This window comes from Salvelinus sp. IW2-2015, linkage group LG4q.2 (assembly GCF_002910315.2).
Source record: "Salvelinus sp. IW2-2015 linkage group LG4q.2, ASM291031v2, whole genome shotgun sequence".
Classification (NCBI taxonomy): domain Eukaryota; kingdom Metazoa; phylum Chordata; class Actinopteri; order Salmoniformes; family Salmonidae; genus Salvelinus; species Salvelinus sp. IW2-2015.
In genome coordinates this window covers 7773864-7784286 of record NC_036843.1, presented here as the reverse complement: position 1 = coordinate 7784286, position 10423 = coordinate 7773864, and the positions used below count along the sequence as shown (strand labels likewise).

At 43.1% G+C, this 10423-nt stretch overlaps 1 pseudogene; it reads right to left on the bottom strand.

The window, feature by feature from the left end:
- LOC111962959 (C-1-tetrahydrofolate synthase, cytoplasmic-like) overlaps positions 1-10423 on the bottom strand; it is a 29773-nt pseudogene that overhangs the window by 14652 nt on the left and 4698 nt on the right.

The window sequence follows — 10423 nt, the reverse complement described above, 5'->3', positions numbered from 1 at the left end:
CAACACTTCTAACCACTAAGAGTTAGTCATACTTACACATACAGTGGGGTCCGAAATTATTGACACCCTTGATAAAGATTAGCAATAATGATTTTAAAAATGGTTTATTCAAATACTAAGCTATATTATATGCTCAAAAACATTCTGGAAATTATATAATTTTATACTAATACAATTGCTCAGAGAAAGAGCTTTTGTTTAATAAGTCTTTTTTTTAAGTAGGGGGCCGAAATTATTGACACCCTTAAAGATTCTTAGAAATAAAAAGTCAAAAGTTTAGTATTTGGTCCCATATTCACAGCATGCTTCTGATGCTACAAACTTGTTGGTTGCATTTGTAGTTCATTTTGGAGTCATTTTTACTCTAAATAAGAATATAATATGTTTGTGAACACTTGTACATTAATGTGGATCCTACCATGATKATGAAAAATCCTGAATGAGTCGTGAATAATGATGAGTGAGAAAGTTACAGAGGTCAAAGATCATAKCCCCGAGACATGCTAACCTCCCGTTATTGGTAATGGTGAGAGGTTAGCATATATTGGGGGTATGATCTTTGGCCCTCCGTAACTTTTTCACTCATCATTATTCACGAATACTCATCATTATTCACGATTACTCATCATTATTCACGTTAAACAAAGTCATTCTCTGAGCAATTGTATTGGTATAAAATGATATAATTCCCCCATTTTTTGGAGCATACAGTATTTTAATCGTTTATTTTATACAGTCATTATTGCTCATATTTATAAAGGGTGTCAATTTCAGACCACACTGTACATACTCATATAGCCTCTCTCGACAATATACTGTATTTCCTATGCCTTCTTTCAGTTCCCCATTCCATCATCTCCCCAACACAAGCTATGCATGATTAGAACCCTCAGAAAAAATCATTACTATTTTGAGCTGATGACATAAATCAATGTCCTCATCATTGGTACTCTAGTAATTCAGGTCTTATCTTTTTAAACAGGCCCAGCTAAGTGCAGTGCAGAAGCTACTTTACTGGTCTCTCAGTAAGCCCAGAGGACAATCAGAATCAATAGAGCAGGGATCATCAACTACACGGAACAAAAATAAACATAACTCCAACGATTTTACTGAGTTACAGTTCATATAAGGAAATCAGTCAATTTAAATAAATTCATTAGGCCCTAATCTATGGATTTCACATGACTGGGCAGGGGCGCAGCCATCGGTGGGTCTGGGAGGGCATAGGCCCTCCCGCTTGGGCGCCAGGCCCAGCCAATCAGAATGAGTTTTTCCCCACAAAAGGGCTTTATTACAGACAGAAATACACCTCTGTTTCATCAGCTGTCTGGGTGCCTCGTCTCAGATGATCCCGCAGGTAAAGAACCTGGATGTGGAGGTCCTGGGTTGGTGTGGTTACATGTGGTCTGCGGTTGTGAGGCCGGTTGGACGTACTGCCAAATTCTCTAAAACATGAGGCGGCTAATGGTAGAGAAATTAACATTCAAWTCACTGACAACAGTTCTGGTGACATTCCTGCAGTCAACATGACAATTGCATGCTCCCTCAAAACTTGAGTCATCTGTGGCATTGTGTTGTGTGACAAAACCGGACATTTTAGAGTGGTCTTATTGACCCCAGCACAAGATGCACCTTTGTAATTATCATGCTGTTTAYTCATGCCACATCTGTCGGGTGGATGGACTTTCTTGGCAAAAGAGAAATGCTCACRTACAGAGATGTTAACAAATTTGTGCACAAACTTTGAGAGAAGCTTTTCATGCGTATGGAACATTTTTTCCAGCTCATGAAACATGGGACGAACACACATGTTGRGTTTATATATTTGTTCAGTATAGATTCAGCCGCGGGCTGATTTGTTCTTAAGCGGATGCTCAAGGTTTWGTAATATTTGACTAAACCTTGCTTACATTTGTATACGGTCACACATACAATATCTCTCTCTATTACAGTGCATTCGGAAAGTATTCAGACCCCTTAACTTTTTCCAKATTTTATTACGTTACAGCCTTATTCTGAAATTGATTAAATTAATTTTGTTCCTCAATCTACACACAYTACCCCATAATGACAAAGCAAAAACAGTTCGTTTTTTTGAAATTTTAGCAAATMTATTAAWCAGAAATACCTTATTTACATAAGTATTCAGACCCTTTGCTATGAGACTCGAAATTGAGCTCAGGTGCATCCTGTTTCCATTGATCATCCTTGAGATGTTTCTACAACTTGGGAGTTCACCTGTGGTAAATTTAATTGATTGGACATGATTTGGAAAGGCACACACCTGTCTATATAAGGTCCCACAGCTGACAGTGCATGTCAGAGCAAAAACCAAGCCATGAGGTTGAAGGAATTGTCCGTAGAGCTCCGAGACAGGATTGTGTCGAGGGCACAAATCTGGGAYTGGGTACCAAAAATGTTCTGCAGCATTGAAGGTCCCCAAGAACACAGTGGCCTCCATCATTCTTAAATGGAAGAAGTTTGGAACCACCAAGACCCTTCCTAGAGCTGGCCGCCAGACCAAACTGAACAATCGGGGGAGAAGGGCCTTGGTCAGTGAAGTGCCAAAGAACCCGATGGTCACTCTGACAGAGCTCCAGAGTTCCTCTGTGGAGATGGGAAAACCTTCCAGAAGGACAACCATCTCTGCAGCACTCCACCAATCAGGCCTTTATGGTAGAGTGGCCAGACGGAATCCACTCCTCAGTAAAAGTCACAGGACAGCCTGCTMGTTTACCAAAAGGCACCTAAAAGACTCAGAACATGAGAAACAAGATTCTCTGGTCTGATGAAACCAAGATGGAACTCTTTGGCCTGAATGCCAAGTGTCACATCTGGAGGAAACCTTGCACCATCCCTACGGTGAAGCATGGTGGTGGCAGCATCATGCTGTGGGGATGTTTTTCAGCGGAAGGGACTGGGAGACTAGTCAGGACTGAGGAAAAGGTGAATGGAGCAAAGTACAGGGAGATTCTTGATGAAATCCTGAGCGCTCTGGAGCAGATTCTTAGACTGGGGTGAAGGTTCACCTTCCAACAGGACAATGACCCTTAGCACACAGCCAAAACAACGCAGGAGTGGCTTCGGGACAAGTCTCTGAATGTCCTTGAGCAGCCCAGCCAGAGCCCGGACTTAAACCCGATCGAACATCTCTGGAGAGACCTGAAAATAGCTGTGCAGCGACGCTCTCCATCCAACCTGACAGCGCTTGAGACGATCTGCAGAGAAGAATGGGAGAAACTCCCCAAATACAGGTATGCCAGGCTTGTAGCGTCATCATACCCAAGAAGACTCGAGGCTGTAATCACTGCCAAAGGTACTTCAACAAAGTACTGAGTAAAGGGTCTGAATACTTATGTAAATGTGATATTTCAGTTTTATTATTTTTATATATTTGCAAACATTGCTAAAAACCTGTTTTTGATTTGTCATTAAGGGGTATTGTGTGTAGATTGATGATGGGAAAAAACMATTTAAACCATTCTAGAATAAGGCTGTAACGTAACCAAATGCGGAAAAGTCAAGGGGTCTGAATACTTTCCGAATGCGCTGTATGCATGGCAATACCTCGGAACAGATAACCAAAATTAAAATCAATTGGAGCTGATTTGTTGACTTTTTTACATTCTTTAATATCAATTTTTTTGGGGGGGGGAAACCTGCAACAGAGTAATTTAGAGGAGTGGGGAATGAATGGATCTTCCTAAACACACCAAGTCAAAAATTAGGCCAATTGTCCAATAAARACAAGATAATCATGGCTTATACTTCACAAATTCAACTAGAACGTTTCAAGAATGGCAAAGATGTGGACGTGAAATCTCCATGATTTGCCGGAGTGTCACAAAATAAAATGAAAACCGTTTTTGAGAGTTTATCACAGTTTGATTGACAGTAAACTGGTCACACAGAACATCACAAACATGTTGAAACATCTTAGTTCTTTCCCATCCACATCCTTCACTGAGGCCACAGCGTTAGTCACCTTCTCAGTATCTATTTTGTGGATGGAGTCTAGAGGCAGCTGAACGATGAGGCCATGGATAGCAGAGTTCTCATTCACCTCCGTAATGCTGTGCAYAACCTACAGAGATGTTGGGTGTGTAAAAGAGAGAGGAAGGGAAATAAATCAAAAGAAAGGGAATGACTGAGACAAAGAGAGTGACAAAGTGGCCTGCAGGGATCACTAGGAAGAAACGCTATGCAAGCTGTGAAGTCAACCCCCTCAGGATCCCTCCTCACCTCATCCTCTGTGGCAGTCCTCGGGAGCCTTAGGTGTGTGGCATTTATTCCAATCTACAATAGGCACAAGAAAAACAGAGTTTATGAAGTGAACAGGGAACAACGTGGAACATGTATCAAACATAAATAATCACGTCAAACTTTCMACTGTTATTTACCTCAGCTGCTGCCTTCAGCTTCATGCTGATGTAGAGGCTTGAATCATCTCTGTCCCACACCTGAAAAGTACACAGCACATTGGAGCAAATATGTAGTCTTCATGTGTTGCAATAACGCTTTAAAAACCAGTCAATGATCGAATAACCAATGTCAGTTATTATATACATTACGTTTCATGATTCAACTATATAAGTATAAGAATGGAATAAATTCTCCTCTCCACTGAGCGAGTGGTTCTGAATCTGCCTGAGGAAAGATATGACCCCCAGGCTTTATTCTGTATCCCTTTTAGCACACAACACAAATTCATTACCATCTCAAGTACACTCAAATGGTACAAATACTACCCATAGACAATCTAAGGAAACAGGCCATGGGAAAATAGGCTACATGGACAGAATCAAGATTTGAACTACAGCCCTAAAAACAAACTCTTGCACTTACCTGTAACACAACCAGACCTGGTCGAAAGTTAGGGTCCTGAGACTTCATCTGCTCCAAATTCTTCTTCAGCRTCTCCCTCACCTGGCTGTGGACACAAGACAAGCTACAGTCTCACAGAGAGAAAGCAAGGGGACCATTACTCGGGGGTAGAACCTGTATGGTCTTACAGGGACATGGTGTTCCCAGACACCACTGAAGCCATGGACCTCTGTCCTCCAACTGTCCACAGCACACCTCAGATCTTAGAAGGAGGTGAGGTGCAGCATGATTACCAGCTGAGGGACAACTCCAGGAGTATGGCAAAGTGCATCCCCTGGAGTGCAATGCTAGGAAAGAGCCCTTATAGAGCTAAGAGACTCAGACCACAGGCAACCTTGGYTGAAGTAGCTGGTTATTTTGGCATGGGAGAGGACAGCGATATATGATATGTGACAGAGAAAGTCTTGCTAAGGAATTAGACTGTTACACTAAGTGATGTCCATGTAAATTCACCAGCCCAGCCAAATGAAGGCCTCTTAGAGAGGGACATCTCAGAAACGTTGCKTTATCTTAGGCCCTTTTCTATCAACTAAAGTTATTTGAGAGAGAGAGAGGGGGGGGGGGGATTTTAGGGTCGTCAGCATCTCATCCTGGCTTGGCGGCAGACCACATAGATACAGGGACTAATTGGCACAGGGCTCAATGGAGTGGTAGTGCCTAAGCAAAAAGGGTCAGATAAGCAGTATTTTTCCTATATTTTTTCCCTATATTACATTTAACAGCGGCGCCCAGCACAGCAAGGGAAGTAGAAGAACCCCCACACACACACACAACCCCTACCCTTGCCACCATGTTGAAAAAWAATCCGTCAACAACAGATGGGAAGTTCAGTCAGTAAGGTAACACAGAAACTGTAGTGTTTTTCTGTGTTTAAATACTCAAAGCACTCTACTCTTTAACAAGATGAAATAACTGTCTTAGCAAGTAATTGAACTGACAGGAACGGTGCAAAACAAATACAGAAAAGGCAGGACTGATTTGTTTTCAGATTAGTTGGTTTCAAAGTTGATTGAAACCGAAGACTAAACCAAAAACAACAATCATTAGATGTGATGAATCAACAACCCTCACTCTTAGACCATAACACTTCAAAGGATTATGTATTAATATTTATGTTGCACATAAAAAAAAATTGTGGCAACTCTAGTCTATATTGTATCAGTAGAAAAGGGGCGTTATCTAATCCATCCTTGGTCAACACAGACAAAATTCATTTGTGGGACTCAGGACATCAACAGTGTTGTACTCTGATCAAGGCCACAGTGTAGTAGTTCCTTTGCAGCTACTCTGCAACATATTAGTTTAATTACTTACTGAACGCTACTCCTCTTCAATGACCCTATATACACACACACACACACACACACAGCAACTGAACTCATTGAAGAAAAGGATGTAAGTGAAGAATGTGGCTTTTGACCAGTCGGCCTGAATTAATTGACTAATGGGTAGTGAAGAGGGACACGGTTAGGAGGGCACGGTCAGTCACGTCTTGTGAGAAGCATGAGTTGCTGAATTAAAGTTCCTTCATGTATCAAAAGTCAGGTTGTCACCTAAAATAGTATTGACACAACTGCACAGTCAGTCATGTGGCTATCAAGTAAAACTGCTGGGACACTGCTGGGAAACAAATAGGGCAAATATGAGAAACTTTGCAGTTAATTGAAAATAGTTTTTGGGATATGACAAATCAATTGAAATCAAATGTAGGGGAGTCTTGGAGTACATGCAATTTAGCCTATCAAATTAATAGAGCATATTACTGTTGTCCAATCTATACATCCACTGGAGTTCAGTACTCACATGAAAAAGGAATGGATCAACGGCACATTCTGTTACATAATACTTGGCTCCCGAGTGACGCGGCGGTCTAAGGCACTGCATCTCATTGCAAGAGAAGTCACTACAGTCCCTGGTTCAAATCCAGGCTGTATCACATCCGCCCGTGATTAGGAGTCCCATAGGGCGGCACACAATTGGCCCAGCGTCGTTAAAGTTTGGCCGTCATTGTAAATAACAATTTGTTCTTAACACTGACTTGCCTAGTTAAATAAAAGGTTAAATWAAAAAAATGTCATTCAATTWAAAAAATACTGTATCAAGGTTGGGAATAGGCCGACATTAACAGTAGAATGAAACATTATTGTTGTAGTAGCAGCTACACCCAGGATGTTTTCACAATATTCCATTAAAAGTGCAAAAGCTTTTGTGACATTGTTCCCATCCACTTTGACATGAGACTAAGAGGAAAACTATGAGTGACATTTGACGTCCTCAGGTTCAAAATAAAAATGTAAGCTAAGTGGTTCATGCAGTTAGTTATTAGCTACKCACTGACAAGTGCATACTGTTGATACCAGAATAAAGGATGTATGGAATTCTCAGGAACACGTTCTTTAGAATCTGTTCCAACCTTGTTTGTTGTTTACAAAGTTTTGGGTAGAGATTCTACAGAACATTATGAATAGAATGAGGTTGCCAAGTCATGCTTGATGCATGTGGCTGTTGTTCACCATGTACAATGTCTGCAGAATGCAACAGAACGTAGAGATATGTGAGAAAACCAAACTGCTACGAGGAAGCTATGTCAAAGGTTTACACAAAATAAACATCATAGTGCTTTCTAAACCCTCTGCACAAGAGCTGTGTGCTAGTCGAGCAAAGTTATAAAAACGTGTGTGATACACTTGCTGTGGTCGCCCAGCAGCAYCACCATTTTGATCCAACAGACATGGTCAGAAATATTACAGAAACTGACAGTAAATCACTTCTTATCCACTGATGATTTGGGCTGGCATTGCTGGCTGAAAGAAAGTTCGCCCCGAGACAACAATTCAATTCAGTTTAAGGGGCTTTATTGGCATGGGAAACATATGTTAACATTGCCAAAGCAAGTGAGGTAGATAATATACAAAAGTGAAATAAACAATAAAAATGAACAGTAAACATTACACTCACAGAAGTTCCAAAAGAATAATGACATTACAAATGTCATATTATGTATATATACAGTGTTGTAACGATGTACAAATGGTTAAAGTACAAAAGGAAAAATAAATAAACATAAATATGGGTTGTATTTACAATGGTGTTTGTTCTTCACTGGTTGACCTTTTCTTGTGGCAACAGGTCACAAATCTTGCTGCTGTGATGGCACACTGTGCGGTCGCCGCGCGCTGTCCTAGTAACCGCCTTCTGTTGCGTTCCTGTCTGCAATAACTCGTACTGCGGCTGTGTGCTGTGAATTCAGTGGGCCTTGGGGCCATACCGCCCGCAACTGCATGCCAGATAGGTTAGCTGCCCCAAGCAAAGCGGCGTTCGGGGTAACGCTTGCTTCCTATCGAAGCGGTATTTGGCCTGGCTAACGCTCAGAGACGAAAGAGCGGGACACAGCGCACGTTAATATCGTGGAGAGACCTTAGCCTTGTTCGCGAATGCGCGCAGAGCAGTTAGATGTACAGCCGGAGATAACTCTCCTCCTTGCCGGTCGCTCAGACCGCTTCCCATTCCTTCTGCTCAAGCACAACCATTGGGAGTCCTCACAACGTCGGCTTGAGACTGATATTATTACGCGCTTGGTCTGCCGTGTCGTGACTGCGGGGAAGACTGTGATTCTTACGGTTATACATTACGATAGGGTTCTTACTAAGGCGGACAACATTTTCTATTCCCCTCGCTAAACTCCATATAGTCCTGTCTAGAGAGACGCAAAATCATTCATCTGAGAAATGGTGTTCAGAATTCGATGGCCTCTCCCGTTTAGAAACGCCGGTTTTCAGACGAGAGGAAATCACGCAACATACACGGTCACGAGTTTTGGAGGGAGTTCTGTCGCTTAAACTGATTGTGGTGTCCGTCAGCATCTATGTTCCCGGGTTCAATCTCCCCTTATTAACGGTCAGGAAAGCAAGAAAGGGCCATCAGCGCTCGATTAGGTCGCAAATATTAGCTGAAAGCCTTATCGCGATTTTCGAAACGCCTGTCTTGAGGCAAAGAGGCAGGCTCCCCTGGGCTGAGCGCTAGATCGCTCACAAACTCGCTTGCCTTCATTTTGCCTGCTTACCCCCTGGGTCTGTCCGCCGTAGTATGTGCAGAAGTAGTCTTGCTACCAGCCTCTCTGTTTTATTGTCGTCCCGCTCGCCGAGTCCAGCGTTCCCCGTTGCCGCTCAGGCTTGTTGTCGAGACGTTGTGAGCGCAATACTGGGAGGAGGGTCAGGTACTGGCGCACTGTTGTCTTGTGTACCGAGGGGCGAACGAGACTGTGAGAAGCCGCACAGAGATACAAACGTATGGATTAGAGTCCTAGGTATTGTCGGCGGTTCAGAGAGTGTGGGTCTTTTCCACTTACTGTACGCTTCCCTTTACTCGAAAGCTTCTGGCAGTTATTGACTCCCGCGGTTCATTGTCCGTTTCCGTGTCTCTGCAAGGTCGTCAATCCCTCGTCGCTTGTGGACTGCTTCTTTCCCCGCACATCTTAGTTCGCATCACTCCTGTTTCCATGTCTCTTGTGTCAAGTTTTCTTCGGCGCCGCGGCCGTGTTCGTTCTTCGCCTCCCCGCTCCCCCCGTCCTTGTTGAGGGCGCTACCTATTTACAAGGTACGGAAGATCATGGACATCGCGTTCTCTCAGGGGAGCGTGGTCACCAAGTACTTTCCTTAGTGGATTTTGGGAGGGTTACGGTCGCTGAGCGAAGGAGTTGGGGTTCCATCTCGGGACGTGCTAGGACCAGTTCGTTGATTGATGATTTTCCTTCGATTGCGCCAGGGTTCCTCCTCGAGTGCGCCAAGAGAGGCGCCTCGGTGAGTGGGGGGGTACTGTCCATGTTTTTGTTCATTGATTAATACATGTCTTGTCCCTTGTGCTTCCTCTTTGCTTGGTCTTATTAGTTCTTCTGTTCCGCGCTCTCTCTCTCTCCTGCCCTCTCTATATCCCTCTCCGCGCTCTCTCTCTCTCAGTCGTTCCGTTCCTGCTCCAGCTTTGTTTCTCATTCTCCTTACCGACCTTATTTACTCTTTCACACATTAGGTCCTTCTAGCATACCTGTCCCTAATTATATGCCCATAATGATTTAGAGTCCCTATTTCTCCCTCTTGTTTTTCCGCTTCTGTCCTTGTCCGATTCTATGTTTGATGTTTGCTGTTCCTGGTGTCCTTGTTCGTCCCTGTCGGTGTTTCTCTTGGCCTTCTTCAGGATGCTGGGCGTTGAGCAGGTGTCTATGTCACCCTAACGGCCAGTGCCTTACCGCGGAAAGCGAAACCTGCGTCTGTGGTCGCAGTCTCCAGTCGTTCCTCCCTCTCATTTTGACAGAGAGATTTCAGTTAATTTCCTGGTTTGGAGTATACCATTGATTATATCCCAGTTGAGAATCAATTATTTGTTTAAATACTGGAATAAAGGATCACTGTTAACTATTACGTCGCTTCTTGGGTTCCTCATACGATCGAATAACAATATTATGCAAACACCACAGGACTTTTGGTTGGATGGGTTTTTATTTTTTGGTCCTGTAGCTCATTCAAAGTAATTCTGGAAGAATAAA